This window comes from Etheostoma cragini, chromosome 22, assembly GCF_013103735.1.
Source record: "Etheostoma cragini isolate CJK2018 chromosome 22, CSU_Ecrag_1.0, whole genome shotgun sequence".
Lineage (NCBI taxonomy): Eukaryota > Metazoa > Chordata > Actinopteri > Perciformes > Percidae > Etheostoma > Etheostoma cragini.
Genome location: NC_048428.1, coordinates 7,487,851 through 7,504,275, shown reverse-complemented (window position 1 = coordinate 7,504,275; position 16,425 = coordinate 7,487,851). Strand labels below are relative to the sequence as shown.

At 39.6% G+C, this 16,425-nt stretch overlaps 1 long non-coding RNA gene across 1 annotated transcript in view; it reads left to right on the top strand.

Annotated features, from left to right (window-relative positions):
- Nucleotides 1-1,400: 1,400 nt before the first annotated feature.
- Nucleotides 1,401-16,425, top strand: part of LOC117937711 — a 17,813-nt gene continuing 2,788 nt past the window's right edge. The window contains exon 1 of the long non-coding RNA XR_004655218.1: nt 1,401-1,504. This is a non-coding gene — a long non-coding RNA (uncharacterized LOC117937711). The remainder of the gene's footprint in view (nt 1,505-16,425) is intronic.

Genomic DNA, 16,425 nt, shown 5'->3' with positions numbered 1-16,425 from the left:
GCAGAGATCGGTTTTCATTTTCTCAAAAGCAGGGCTCGGTTTACACCAATCGCCATTTCTATCCACTGGGGGGGACCATAGACAGACTGGGGAAACTTATATTAATGTCAAAAAAACTCATAAACTGAAAATGTCATGCCATGCAACCTTTAAACATTGATGGAAAATATTGCAAACACTGGTTTTCACACACACACATGTAAACATTTATTTATACATGTAATGTATAAAACTGTACTTGACGTGAGAATGTGGGGGTCGTCCGCAAAGTCTTGTCGGGCTCTGTAACGTGTCTGTGAGTCTGTACAGTTGCGGAGGCTCACAGACATCCATGACACACAGGGGGCGAGACTCCATCTCCCCATCCTTCACCCCAAGAACAAAAGCAGTGTCGGGCAAACTCACATGTGACGTGTAATTGATCCCGTGGATGATGTGTAAGTAGATAGGCTCGTTTTTTCGGTGAGCCAGGTCTGCCCAGAATCGATTACCGGCGATCGGCGCCCGTTTCATGCTGGTTAGATTTGTGTCCGACTTGAGCCCGACTTGCTCTGACGTCATGCATACGTGGGCAACGGAAATCTCACGAGAGCAAGGCGGCCGCAGTTGCTTTTCACCGACTCCAAGAGCCAGGCGGACCCAGAGCATGCTGGGAAGCGCCGGCTTCTCAGCTGATTTAACACCTGATTGGTTGACAACATGACGTTTTATATAAACTTTTTATTGTTTTTGAATCGGAGGGATTTAAATTGCTATTTGTCTGATTTAAAGACTTATTCTGTACAGAACACGCATTGTGTGGCTGATAGTAACGTTTAGAAGTCAGAGAAACTAAATCCGGTCAGATCACAGATCATCTCCGGTCTGTTGTTTATCAAATTCAGCAACAGATCATATGTAGAGTACTTTGACAGCTACTCTGTCATGATTAAAACAACTGGAGATTTTGTACAAGCTGATATGTAGGTCTGATTATATTTTATTAAATCGGAATCGCACCACAGTGTTTTTGTCACTTCCTGTCCAGCCTGAAGGCGGCTGGAATCGTCTGGAAACTGTCCGACTTTAACGCAGCTTTATGTCCCCCCCCCCGCTGCTGCAGCCTGCTCTCGTCTACTTTACAGGCGAGGCGCAGTTCATCTCGAACGGGCCTAATGAATAATAAGAGAACAAGGTGATGTCATGAACGGAATGTGGAAAATGTGGTAAGAGACCTGACATAGCCTGTACGATTTATCAAGTCCTTTTTAAATGAGGCGCCACCACTCTTCTCTTGATTTCCACTTTAATATCAGTTTTTTTTCTTAGTCTCACAGTTGTAGTTCTTTTTTCTCTTTCTTTTTTTTGCTTGTCTTGCAGCAAGATTAGCTGTTGTGATTGGACAAAGAATTACATCAGGGGCGCATTTATGCTTGATGGTGTTTTAGGCCCCCAGAGGCAACTTCCAGGCAGCACTGCGACTGTTGACTTCAAAGCACCTAACCCTAACCACTGCTTAATCCTAGTGCCTACTAGACAGCGCTGCCTGGAAGGCGACGTTGGGGGCTTAAATCACCAAACGCCCGTATTTTTAGTCATTTGCACAGTAATTTATGGGAGGAGGCAAGGCGCAGTCAGTGGCTGGTTCATGTGCGCTCAGTTTTATGTTGATTGTCATGTTTAAAGGAAATGTGTGAAGGACCTGGCGTACGCCCGGTTTTATACATTTAATTTTGATGAGGCCCCTGGACCCAGATTAATTTCACCACAATACAAAAGAAGCACCATGACAAATTACTGGGATTTGCTCTTTATAGCATGGAGTAATAATGTACAAATATCATATCATATTTTATATGTAACACTAGTTTTATCACTTCACTGACCTAATAGATGTTTCCTGTATTGAACTGCTGAATGTTTATTGTGATTTATAGAAAACTGGTCGATTGGAGACTCAAACATTTGCTGACACCTGACAGAAAAAGCAATAACCAACACTCCAGCTGGACATTTTTCCAGCACCCCAGAGAATGGCACATAACAGAAAGGTGAAGAAATAGATTTTTAGAAGAAGCTTGACACAACCAGGAAAAATGTTGAGGCTAAAGAACAATTACAACTACTTTCAATAGTAATGTGTCAATAATGACCAATATGGTCGGTTTTGAAAGTTTGTAAGACGGAAACCAATTCACAAAGTCTAAACTTCATCAATCATGTTTAGTTTGTGCAGCCGTGTCCCCTTAACATTCACAGTTGAGTAATCTTCTTCACTTTCTTGGAAATCTGAATTAAAGAGCTGTTTCTTTGCATTTACAGAGAGGAGGAGGTTTTTGTGAGAGCAGCATTAGAGCAGACTAAGAATGGGTGGTTGTAACGGGCGAGCATCCTGAGATGCCGCTTATCTTTGTGAATGTGTGTGCTCAGCGCAGCTCACATCACACTTTTTGAAAGACCCTTTGACTGAAACCTCAACCCTCCAGCCTACAAGAGTATTAGACTTGTAAAATGTCTGACACATTTCTATTTGACAGTTTCTTCCTTTCTTTTGGCATTTCTAATTTGAACCAACTGAAGCAGATGTCACTCTCTGCCAATCCTGACTCTTAGCTTGGCGTTTCATTACAGGGTCTCGAATTGCACTGAGGTGTGAGATAAATTGGTTATGTCTAAAGTCAAATTATATCCAGGTCTTTGCAATTCAATTCATTTATCGAAAATAGGGGGAAAAAATGCTAAAAAAGAATGTTCCAAGTTGCCGCTTTTGCTAAAAGACGGATCCACAAAGAGGTAAACTCACAACAGATTGCCTGCCAATTTCTGGTCTAGACATGAGCAAAGAGCTCTTTCATTGCCACTTATGTAATGCTTGACGGGAAAAGGAATGGTTTCAAAATAGAAAAGTCAAGTCCCTCTCAGCAATTATTTGACAACTATAAACCTTCCAATGAATGGCATAAAACCTGCAGGCCCACGTGGAGTGGCATTGTTATTTTCTGGGTGTGCTATTTAAGCACTCTGGCACTTTGGCTAAACACACGCTCCCATCTGCACAGTTTGATTATAATACGTTGGATTTCTTGGAGTTCCATTAAAGGTTTAATTTTCTTTTTATGTGGTGATCCAGATTAGATTGTAATAAGGCTGTTATTCTTTATTCTATTTTAAGACATCAGAAGTGGTGCTGCGTTCTAGTGATTCAACCGTTCATTGGGAATTTCATTATAGTATAAGAGGAATATTCTTAGAGTCCAGTATAATGAAAAAAATTAACACTTAAATTGAAAATTTAATTTAATTTAATTTAATATGAACTGATGATAGTTGTGGTGACTGAAGATTACTTTTTTTATACTTGTCAGAGGAGTGGATCCTGGAAAATGTGCGCTGTACCCGAATGAAATTATGAAAGGTGAAGTTCACCTGTGTCACTTCCTTCAGCACTGCAGTGTATACATGTATATGTGACTAATCAACAAATCTCTATATGGCTTTTATTTTTATTTTATATGTTTATTAAGGGTTATATCATTTAATAGTTTTGTTTAAAGGCTGCAAGGATGTGTTTGAAATGTTTCAAAACTGTAAAATCGGTGTTCACTGTTACATTAGATTATTTATTTGCTGTGTTTAGGCACAGCTGAGCTTTGAGCTAAATGCTGCTGTCACCATGATAGCAAACTCACAATGAAGTTGTTAAACTTCTAATTGTTACCATGTTCACCATTTTAATTTATCATGCAGGATTATATTTAGCAGTAAAATCTAAATACAACTAAGGCTGATAGGAATGCTATTCATTTTGCAGAAACAAAGTTGTAAATCACCAAAGTGATTAGACTTCATCCTGAGGAGAACATGCAAGTGACTGTACCACATTTCAAGGGAGAACTTGTTGGTGTAAAACCCCCAAATTAGATTTTAAGTCCTCAGTCTTTTGTCAGTGGACTACATTCCCTTAATGTAGTCCAGGGATCAGGTCAGATCTACTGAAGACTAGTTTTGTAGTTTTAAATTTTTTGTCAAGATGTGTATCTGATTTTTCCTACGTAGGTCGTAGGTGAAATACCACAATTCCACCCACTTTGTCCCTATCCATGGCTCTAACTCATTTATTCCATCAGCAGCATTTGTTGGACTTTTTTTACATACTGAGATATTTGATTAATATGGCCGGTTTATGATTAATGATCCACATTAAGCTACTTTGGTCAGCACTATAATTGTATTAATGGTTGGAATGGCTGGGGAGCCAATGCAGTATACAAGTAAACTGCTACAGTAAACACAGGAAAGAGAACAAGGAAATAAGTTGTAAAACTGCAAAAAAAACATATCTGCCCAATCTATTTTATTGTTTTGAGTGCCTGCAGTCACTCGCAAGACGCCAAGTGAGTAGTGGACCAAAATGGGACATGGTGGATCCTTCTTACTGCTGCGGGGGGATCCAGTGAACATTAAACTGTACTGTACTATACAGCTGATGTTTTACTTTAACAACTGCAAGGGGTGTTTCACTTATGTGTGCCTTTCCGTCATGGAGGCAACTGTCTCTAGGGCGCAAGTGGAGGAAAGCTGACACTGATCTTACTCATATCCCACCATGACGCATGACCCACTCGCGCTCTCTGCCTTCAATGAGTTGTGGGGCTGAGCAGTCCCTAAAAGGATTTAGTAAATGGTGAAGTCATGCCTGGGGGTGGAGGAGGACAGGACAGCGCTTCAGTGGTGAGACAGGATGGACTTTAAGCAGTGGAATGCTTTCTGCTCAGCTAACCCTAAGCTTCACCTCAAGACTGTCATCTATTGTTAGGACCAGGGCAGTATATTGACAGGGCCAATGCTTTTCTGATTAATGGACCTCTCCAATATTGGCATGTACAGCTGCCGACATCATTTTAATGTGAGCATGATCAATAGCTCCATCAACACTGAGAATATCCCGCCGTCAAGCTACGGGGGATTTGTCCTGCTTATGTTTCCATCAGACTGGTCATGGTGGGGTCCAATAGGGCATACAGCATGGGTGCAACAGTGTGGGTTTGTTCAATTCCTTAAATGTATAGGCATGTATTTCTCAGGAATAAAAGGAGTGATACATTAGCTGAAACTTGTTATATCTTTCATGTTGCCTCTAGAAATAGAAAATAAAGAGGTAATGAAAATGCTATAGTTGTTGGTGTCTGTAAAAAGTTCTACTCCAAGCTGCATGCTTTTTTTACCACCATAGCCTGATTCAGTAACTGTTGCAGGCTGCGATTGTAAATGTTTGTAGGGGAGGCGTCAAAAAGAAAAGGGACACCTCCCCTGTTGTATAATAATAATATAATATAATCTTCCAATTCAATCATATTTGTACAATACTGTATATATAAATAAGTATAAACAGACTTTTAAACAAACCGTTAAAAAGATAATTAAGTGAAATGCTTAATAATCAAATGCAACATCTTGCATACTGTATGTTAACATTTTTATAAATATGTATTTGGTAAAGCATATTCGCTGTAAAGTAATTGTGTTTGAGATTAGGCTTTTTTGTTATGCAAGATAAAAAGGCAAATAATTTACGCAGATAAAGGAAGGGGACGGAGTAGAAAATTGTAATAATAATTTTAAAAAAGCAGTCAAAACCTGTGGACTCATATTCAGACCTAAAGGTTTTCTATCGGTTATCGTATGGCTGGCAGAAGCAGATTGGGTCATATACTGATACATTTCAACTTACACTGAGAGAGGGTGAACCACAGAAGCACATTCTACCCTGGATAATAGCCTCCTTAAGGGCCTTCTTTTTAACACTTCCTCCTGAACTCCAGCTGCAGTTATCAAGAAACCGTAATTTGGGTCACCACCGCTACCACTCAGCCATCAGTGAAACAATGCATTGAGAGAAAAGACAAGTGTTGTAGTTATTTGGTTGCGTGTCTTTACTTGTTATATAACTTGTTTTATGACAAGAACTGCATTGTGACCTTTTTTGTTGTTTTTATTGCCCTTTCAGCTTCAGAAAACTCACTATGCCATTTAAAATGTCATGATCAACATAAATATTCCAAATCTTCCTCGCTAGCTCTGTGCAAAAATATAAGAATGCACAAGATTACTGTACCGACCTTCAGTGCTAGGTAAACTGTTTTTGGAACACTCTGAAGTTATGAGATTTCCTCTAAAGGGCTCAAAGAGCTTGTTAATATTGTGTGGCATAAATGCTAGCATCAACACAATCTGAATAAAGAAGAGGACCTTGCCCCCAAACTATGATGTGTGATGGCAATTTTAAATCAGTTTTATTAGAGGAATATCTTTATTCTGTTGCAGTCATTGACTGAAATGTCACTGATAAAAGTTTCGGCATCACAAATAAACAATAATAACAAAACTTTTAGTAAGAAACTAGATCATAACTTCTGGAGTGTGGTCTAGACCTCCTTTATCTGTGTAAGTGTCTCAAGATAACTCTTGTTATGAATTGATACTATAAATCAAATTGAATTGGAATTGAACAAGAAAAAGTTTGAAATGCTTCAGAAAGGTATGACAATATTACAAGTTACAAGTAAAGCAAGTTTACCGATCAGCGTGTTCACCATCTTGGTTTATCGTGTTGCTAACATAGCATGCTAACATTTACTAATTAGCACTTAACACAAAGCAGAGACTAATTGGACTGTCATTAATGATGGCGCTAGATGTGAAGTTAATTGAGGTGTCATGAAATTCATTATTAATCATCCTGAAGGCAAATTTGAACTGCAGTCCATCCAGTAGTTGAGACTTTTAAGACCACAATTGTCAATCTCATGGCATAACTCCAAATAGCACACCTTTAAATTGTTATTAAATTGTTATTGTTATTTGTATTTATTTTATAGTTTTAACTACAGGAATCTATAATATTTATCCATTTTTAAAACCATGTATCCTGTTCAGGGTTGAGGGGCCCAGTCCCACCTAAGGTCATTTTTACAGTTCATTGTCCGTCTGGTTTTATTTTCTAAAACTCCGTGGAAGTGTAGTGTTGCTGCTGCCCTCCTTGCTAATGCTTTCCATGTAAGCTTTTGGATGGGCAGGGAGATTTGGCCTGGTATGAGGGTTTTGGGGGATCCTACACTGCTGTTCTCCCAGCTTAAGGCCTTCCATGTATGCACATGGACGGGAAGAGAGGTGTGCTCTCCCTGCCTCATGCTTTCCACGTATGCATGTGGAAGTGCGTGGGAGGCCCAAAAACAGAGCCATACCACAAAATACAAATTGCAAATGAATGAATCTATTTTTGATAAAGTGGTCCTGACCGAAATGAAGCATACAGAAGTTGTGGCAGGTCATGGAGTCAAGCTTGGCTATTATCTCAGCTCGTAGCTGACAGTTCATAAGCCAGCACACCAGATAATGGCTCAGCTGAGTCCCTTTTAGGATTGGATTTCCAAATAGCGGACTATTTAAACTGCAATGAATGAATCTATTTTGACAAAGTGGTCCTGACTGAACTGAGCTAAAATACACCTGATACAGACTGAATGAATGAATGAGGAAATTAAAGAGCACTGTGTCAGAGGAACTAAACGTTTTCTGCTCCCAACCAGGTTAGGTTCACAGACTTAGTTACCATAGTAACTGACTCTGAGGTTAAATAACCTTTCCTTCTGAAACGGACTGGAGTTAGCCCTCTTTCTCAGGTTTGATGTACCTCCCTTCCTGAAAAGTTTCCCTCATCTTAGAGTTAACAAACTAGGAGTTCACTAAACCTGCTCTCTGACACAGAACTCTGGACTAACACATAACAGAAAAACAACTCACACCTTTTAGAAATTTAGAGGTTCCAAGTCACCTGACCCGTATGTATTTAGACTATAGGGTTTTGTATAAAACATTTCATCCTAATCATTGCAACTCAAAGTATATTCTTAACCTGAGGCACCCATTTACCTCACACAGCATGTACTGCAAGTCCAATAACATGAGCTCTAAACATCCATTTTATGAGAAAATAGATCCACATCTTGGTTTTCCTGGTCAGACTACCTGTTTGCTTGCATTTAAATCAAAGACTGGACATTTAAAATCACATCTTGAACAGAGATCCATATTTTCAGCAAAGAGATGCTTATCAGAGCGCAATACATCACAGGCAACATGCTAGCTTGCAATAGCCCAGCTCAAGCCTGTAGCCCGGTTGACAAATGAGAGAGTAAAGAGTTTGAATGTGCAGATGAATGATCCTGATGATTGCCCGAGACTGCAGTAAAACACTATGTCAACTCTAATGCTGTAACCATTTTGTTGGTCCGCCAAGTGAGATGCTTCTTGGCTTGTCTGAGTGTTTAAGTCTCATTTCAAAAGAAACCGCTGGATGCTGGACAAATCTGTTAGAGTCCACAAAAGTTCTGGGCGAGTAGAGTCGCTCCATGCAGTGTTTCTTTTCACAAAATTGTTATCCTAATGTAGGTTAAAATACCATTGCCATGGAAACAACACTTGCCATTCCTAGATACAAAAGAGAGCTTTGTTTATTTTTCTATTCTAAGGCTTCATTTCAACTTTAACATTTGAATCCTGTGTACATTTTATTTTTAACAAGGTACCAAAAAGCACCTGTAATATCTGTATGCTTGTGTGTGTGTTGGTGTCTTTGTGTGTGCTGTAATTTCTTTCACAGTTATTACCCTGTCATAAATGTAAGCACCATCATCCATCAGGATAAAATTTCAAGACAGTTTTCAGGCTGATACAGATTGTCCTATGATTTATATGTGATTGAAGTGGCAAACCAAAGCTGACAGGGAGCACAGTAACACAACAACAAATTCATAGTTAATTCCCTAATTGCCCCATGTTTTTGTTTTGTATTTCTCTGGGTTGTGTTGCTGCTGAAATCCCACAGAGCACATGTTTCAGTGCACAATGCCACACAGTTTCAGCATTGTTCTGTCAAACTGTTAGCTTTCTGTCAGGCTATGATTTGAGGCAATAGCCTTTTCAGCTTCCCATGAGGTTTGATTTTATCCCGGCTCCAAATATCAGTTGTTAAAGGTGTTGAGGAATTTCACTTTTTTTTCCTTTCAATCCAACCCCTTTTCTGCCCTTAATCCCAAGTGTGCTTGTGGTTCTAGCCTTTCAGCTGAGTAACTGAAAAAAGGTTTTTATGGAGGCAGCCTATGGTGGGATGCCAACTTGGTTCCCATTCGTAGAAAGCTTTTGAAGCGCAAAGAGAGGCTCCCTTAAAACAGCCAGGGTTGTCGAGTTGAGCGTTGGTAGAGGCCTGTGCCTGAGGCCATTCCTCTGAATGGCTCTCATCTCTGGCTTCCAAAGAGAGGGGGGCCGACGGAAAGCTTCCAGGTGACAACTATGGGGGGAATGGCAAGAGACACAAACAGTCCTAGTGTCTCACCCACAGAGACTTCTACCTACCCACTTCTTTACTATTCATTTATTTTCTCTATCCTGTGGAAGCGGCTGACTTTCACATTCAGCATGTAAAATACTGCTGCATTATAGTCATAAATATAATAAATAGAAAGGTGTCTCAGACTGCAGGTAAATTGGATTTGTGTGTCCAGACATCACCAACCTATCTGTATGGGTTGTTGTGGTAACAACTTAGGCGTCTGTGTAGCAACGCAGCCAAAAATAGCCTTATGACAAATCCTCATAGTCATAACAATTATTAGGCACTTTTTAAAGGCATATTTATCACAAAACAGGCAGAACAAGGGATATATTTAATTGCTCAAGAAAATAACGCTGGTATTACCGTGTAGCGTGCGATTACTCGTCTTTAGCCAGGCATTTAGCATAGTTTACCTGGCGTAGTGTCATTTGAGAAGACATATTTTGCCGTTTGCAATGCGTGGTAAACACACGACCATCTTTAGGATTGTCATTTAGTAGAAGGCAGCAGAATATAGGCTACAGTCTCTCACACAAATTAGGTGAGGTGTTGGATGTGGAGTGGGACAGAAAATGGCTCTTGATAATGTGAAGTCTGATGAACTCAGACTTTTTGTGTTACTGATACAGCTAGCTTAGCTACATGTGAATGTGACAGAAGCTATGTCCAAATGATCTGGCATTTTGATTGCATTTATGTCAGGTTGCAAAGGCATGGACGACATCTGCCAGTGAAATAGAACGTTTTCAAGTAGACAAAATGCTCTCTTAACCATATCTACGTAAGTGTATTCAGTGAAATGGTAAAATAATCTTTAAGATTCAGAAATCTAGTCTTGTGTAAGTTAAATCATTTTGCTTTTATTCCTGTAGGTAAGATATAAATATGAAATGTCATTATGAATGCTATAAAGCAAACATTATTGTTGAATTGTGTACAATATTTCAACTCATTCTATTATGCTTTTATATTGGTTTAGATTTATCGAATAGTTGACAAATAACGCTTGTTTTCAGTTTTAAATGTTTATTTTTTTTCGGTATAAGATTTTTTGTTTGATTATTCTATTTCTTTCTATACTGATCCTTTTTCTTCATATTTCTAAATGAATACAGAGTCAATGCTGAGATATGTACAAGGAGGAGCACGTGGCCAAGAGGAAGATACAGACGACTAACCATCTAAAAGCAGTTCAGGCACACATCAACGCCAGCCGGCCTGCAGGTCTGTAGACTCCACAACAGTACCAAGCCCTGATCAACCACCCTCAACCAAATCTGGGGTTTATTTTGATAATATTATGCACTTGTTAATACTTGAATGTGTGTATTTTAGCTTTTCTACATAGTAAGTAAAGTAACATTGTGTAACTTTTCTGCTTCTAAATCTTTGCTTTTTTGATAAAGATTGCTTACTTGTATACTTTTGCTTTAAGTTTGTACCCGTCCCATACGTGTGTATGTATGTTTTTGGCTGTTTTTACAAAGTAGATTTTCCTTTTTCATTTTGTTGTTCTTAGGCGTTACATTTTGATGCTGCTATTTAGGGCTGTTTAATTAATTGAATTTCAATTTCGAAATTACCAAATAGCATAATCAAGAAAAGCACCAAAAAGGCTGGCAGCAACACTGACTGAAAGCAAACCTAACAAGCAATAGTCTTCCCGCAGCCGTCATGCGTGTTTTTCTGTGAACACGTGTACACTATATGGCAATCGCAGCTGCACACAGCTGTTTCTTGTCTCCTTCTCATTAAAAAAATCTTTCTTTAAGTTAGTTTTTGGACAACATGGATCTTTAAAACTAATCCTACATCCAGAAAATGTACATTTACATAAGGACGAGGTGAGTGGGGGGCAACGCGATCCACCTGGCTGTGGAAGAGTTGTTTCTGTTGCTGTCTGAAATGGCATTCAGCATTTTTATTCCTGCGTCTCACTTCGTCAGGTGAAATGGAAACTGAATTCCTCCTAGGTGTGGATGTGAGAGTGAATGTTTGTGTTAGACATGTGATGAACTGCTGACCTGTCCAGGGTGTCTCTTTCCTTCCACCAAGTTCCCCACAGGCGTAGGCCGACCCTAAAAAAAGAATAAATGGGTGTTAAAAAATGGATAGATGTACTGGAATGCTGTATGTGTGTACTTGACGAATTTTAAAGAATTTATTGAAGGGTTTTGTGTTAGTGTTTATAACATGTACAGCCACACAAGCCCATCCTTTTAATGCTCACACAAGTCGTACTCTGGCCAAACTCCAACATACTGTAAATTCTGCTGTTGTCAGTGACTGTCTATAGGAGCAGATCTTTAAGTTGTGAGCATGCGAAGAATGAGGTTGGGAAGGATCCATCGTTTCCATTAACAGTAATTTCTTGTCTGATCATTTGCTGAGTAAACATGCAATCTTTCCAACTAGCCCATTATGAACAAAGACAATGCCAAACTGTGTAAAATCAATTCATCAAAATAGGTTAATGTAAAGCAAGTTAGTTTTGCTGGCAACAAATACGCATAGTGTGGCTTTTATTAGTAAAAACGCTTAGCAATATTCCTAGTAATACTATGTCATTTTGAATGTAAGATATTCACATTAATGGAGGGACAAACAGGAAGTTTGTTACTGTAATCTAGGTACATCGAGGTCATCAACTTCATTCTCACATTTTAAAGTTAGGCATCTAAAAACAGCAAAGTGCATAGCGTCATCACACCTAAAAAAAAACACATTAGGGTTTAAATATATGATTTTGCACATTATGTCCATAAGATCTCAAACCAATTCAACAGTAGAAATAAGTACTTATTTAGGTATATTTAGATCAACACAAACGTGTATTTTAAAATATATCTACATTCATACACATTGCAAAACCAAAGAATTAATGCCCTGTAATGTCCAGCTTAATTAAAACATTATAGCTCTCTCTCTCTCTCTCTCTCTCTCTCTAAATTACACCGCAATCACGTATCGGAGTCTCTTGGCATTTCTTGGAGTTGTCTGACAACTTCCCGGATCGCCTTCTCATTGTCTCTCCAGTTAGACAATTTCATTGCAGTCTTTGAGGCGTCTTGCTTCACCCTTGTTTGTTTACTTCCAGTGGTTCCAGCCACATGATGGAAATGTCACCAACACGCCCACTCGCTCGCTGTAATTGTTTTTGGACAACCGGCTGGGCTCATTCAAACATTACATAGATAAAGAGCTGAACATTTAGGGACGAACGGCCCCAGCACACGATAGAATAGGCAAGGCAGACGGCACAGTCAAAAAAAAAAGAGCAAATAGTCTACGCAATGACTATTCCGTTAAAAACATCCCACTTTATGAACAGCCAAAGATTTGGGGCTTTGGTTGAAACATGGGGGGCTTAAGTCCCATTAGACTCCCCCTGGTGCCAACTATGGTTTAAGGTACATAATGGTCTGGCTGGGATAAAGTATTTTAATGATTTTCCCAAGAAAGTTCCCTGAGAATGATGTGTGTGTGTGTGTGTTTGTGTGTACGTGCATGAGTACTCAAATGCATGCTAACAGTTTTACTGAACTCTCAACTTTGTTTTTCACCTGCAAAGACACCCTGACTACTAATAAATCATAACAAGGTTTGAGGTATAATTTACATACAATAAATTCAATTGACTCAAAAAGAGTTATGTAACAAACTGTAGAATTTTTAAAACGGCTTTCCCCTCTTACAACACCGCTACATTATAAAGCTGTGTTGGTTTCTACCATTAATGTCATAGCTGATTGGTTGGCAGCTATTTGGTCTAATGGGTGCATGACATGGTTTATAACCGTTAATTATAGTTAGATTATTGCCTGCCTCGGCTGTTCTGGAGAAAGCCAGGGGTGTGGACAAGCGCTGTCAGCGCTTTCTGCCCCGAGTCTTTGAATTGCAGCTTTATTGGTGGTTAAGTGTAACATATGAAAAAAGCCTTTCCCAATCCATGCACTTCTCCCAGTAGAATAATCAAGCTACTCTCAAATGCTTAAGACTGTGGCTGCCCATCATCCTAAATTGTGTGGCCATTTCATTGTCTCTGATAATGATAGGCAGGGTTAGCACTGGCAACACACAGCAGCACAAGTGCGTTTGATAGCGTGACAAAGAGTAAAACAATACTCTGATGCTCTGTAAAATAATACGTATTAGAGCTAGGGTTGGGTAAACGTTTTAGGGTACAACAGAATTACATCAGTAGTACTGACTACCATGCTCACAATAAATCACCAATTTTGGTACCTGATAGCACTGAAACGCTAACTTTTCGGTCCTCTCCTCCGCATGTTGGTCAGAGAGTGCAGCTCTGCTCCGACACACAAGCATGTGCAGAGCTGTGGTAAAGACAGAGCGACTATGCTACCTGTGCAGCTTGTCACAGTGAGTCAGGGCAAGTGGGGTTGCAAGTGTGGTTACACTTTTCAAAACTCCATGCAGACAACATTTGCTGCAATATAGTGCAATATAATGTAAGCTGTCGCAGGGTGATAACACCTCCTCTGAGCTCCTTCTTAATTACAAGAGTATTATGTTCATGTACCAGATCCTTCTGATTACAAGCACTGCTCAACATCCTTGAGTATTAGAAATTAAAGTTTCTGTGTGTTTAATCATTCAGAAAGCCAGATGAATTGGCTGTATTTCCATTTCATTGACATATTGCAATGGAACCTTGGCGGAGACAAGGGGGAAAGCACGATGCGACACTCTCACTGCCCAGCGCTCCTGCAAAATGCCGGCAGAGGCCTTGTACGTATTCAAGGTTGATTTTCCTCCTTGGGGACTATTAGTAACAACCTTTTAGAAGTACTGATTGGATTGAGAGGCGCTCTGCATATCAACAGGAAGTAGCATCCCCAGAGGTTGGCAGTCTGGTCAAAAAGGTGTAAAGTGGAGCTGACGAAGGGAGGTGGTGTGAAATGAGTGAGAGTAGGGAAGATGGAAAAAGGAGGAAAAAAGCAACAGAGGAAAGGTGTTTAAGATGCATTTAAGCTAAACTAGTTTTTTTTTTTTTTTGGGGGGGGGGGGGGGGGGGGGGTCAGAAGGTATTAGCTAATCAAGGCTTTTAATTGGATCTAACTTGGGCAGGATGATTAACCAAATGTATCGAATTACCAACATTATGAATCTTTAAATAAATTAAATCCATTCTTATCTGAATACTATGTGATTAAACTAATGAAATTTCCCAAATTGCAATTCATATGTCCAGAATCTTTAACTGGTCATATTGTAATTAATCCTGATGGATAAAAATCACTTTAGACAACCCTTTATACAAGTGTTCAAGTTGTGTAAAGACCCTCTAACCTCTACATGGATGGCTAGAAGAAACCATAAAGTGCTCAGTTCTCCCATCCAGCGGTCTGCTAAAGGTTTTCCTGGAGAACGTGATCCGGGATGCCGTCACCCACCATGCATGTTGTGTACACTCTGAAGAGGCAGGGCCGCGCCCTATACGGCTTCGGAGGCTAAACCTGATCCTGAATCACAAGTAAAAGGCTCTTTTAAGAGCCCCACACCTTAATAACAAGAGAGACTTCCTGTATTGAGTAACAGGCTTTATTATTTTTAAACTAAATCAATGATCAATAAAAAACAGCTCAAGATCCCCAATAAAGTTCAGTTTGAAAGCCTTCCAAGTGGGTTCTCATGACAAGACTATTTGCATGTACAATCGATATGACTTGAGTTAAGATAGTATAATTGAGACTATGGACAGTCATGCGATTACATATCTTAATTGATTCACAGCGTTATGAAATATATTTAAACATAGAAGTACATATTTAATGTAGGTTTGTGTTAAAAGAATTCCTAGCGCAGTGTCAAAAGGGTTAAAAGGTTCATGATAAGTGCGACTTTCACCATTTAGACATTTTCTTTCTACAATACATCTGTATGCTTAATTTTTATTTAGTGGCTATGATATTTCTTTAAATCGCTCCACCAACTGTAGCTGTTTGATCACTGTATTTTCTTCCTCTCTCCACTGCAGCACCTCAAACACAACTCTGCGCCATGTTTTTTATGGTTCAGACAACACACTATTAGATGTCATAAGACATGTTGGGCTGAAGCTTGAAAAGAGGAAGAACAAAGAGCTGCGACACAGCCTTTAGCTCAGCAGTCAAAAAAGAAAAACTATAGAGCTGTAACCTAATGAAGACATCCACAGCCAGAGACCGGCACTGCTGCGCTGTGTCACAGCAAACGGGTGAAATATCACCTCAGCAGGACAAAAGTGAATCATAACACACACAGCAAACCTAAAGAAGAAAGAATTTGGAGTGTATCGGTTCATCTATCAACACCATCTCTCTTTTCAAGGCAGAGCAGGCAGCAAAACCATCATTCACATTTTTAAGGAATAGTCTCTCCATCTTTGTCATCCGGTGCCGGCACAATGACTTTACTTCAAATGTCTAGAGGGAAATCTGTGGAGAGTGCTGGATTTTAGGGTCAATCTTAGAAAATGGCTAGACAGGCTGTCTTGGAGGTTTTACTTCAAGAGGCCGGTCCCTCTGCCCCCTTGCTGTGTGATGTTAAATTCTGAAAACTGAGGAAACTGTAACAACCAACACAAAGAGAACGTCAACATATTGATAGTGCAGTGGCTCGCTAGAAGGAATTGATTCCTAGAGTGTTAAGACTTCTATGTGAAAAGAGCCTTCTGTAAAAGTGCCATGAGTCACCAGGTTATCTCATTGCTTTTTGTCCGTGCAAACACTTCTATTCAGTCCCTCAAGGATTTTGCAATGTCTCGATTGTCCCAATTCATGCAAATCAACCAATCACGTGACTTTAGTGTGACTCTCAATTTTGACCAATCACCGCAACTTTTCCGCACATCTGATCAATAACCGAAGTTTCACGTGACTTAAACCAATCCCAGCAGTCCCACTTGCCAGACTTTGTATCAGTATATGACTGTAAGAGCCAATGACCAAGTGAGAACGGGTTGATGTCACACGTACACTCACCGGCCACTTTATTAGGTACACCTGTCCAACTGCTCGTTAACACTTAATTTCTAAGCAGCCAATCAC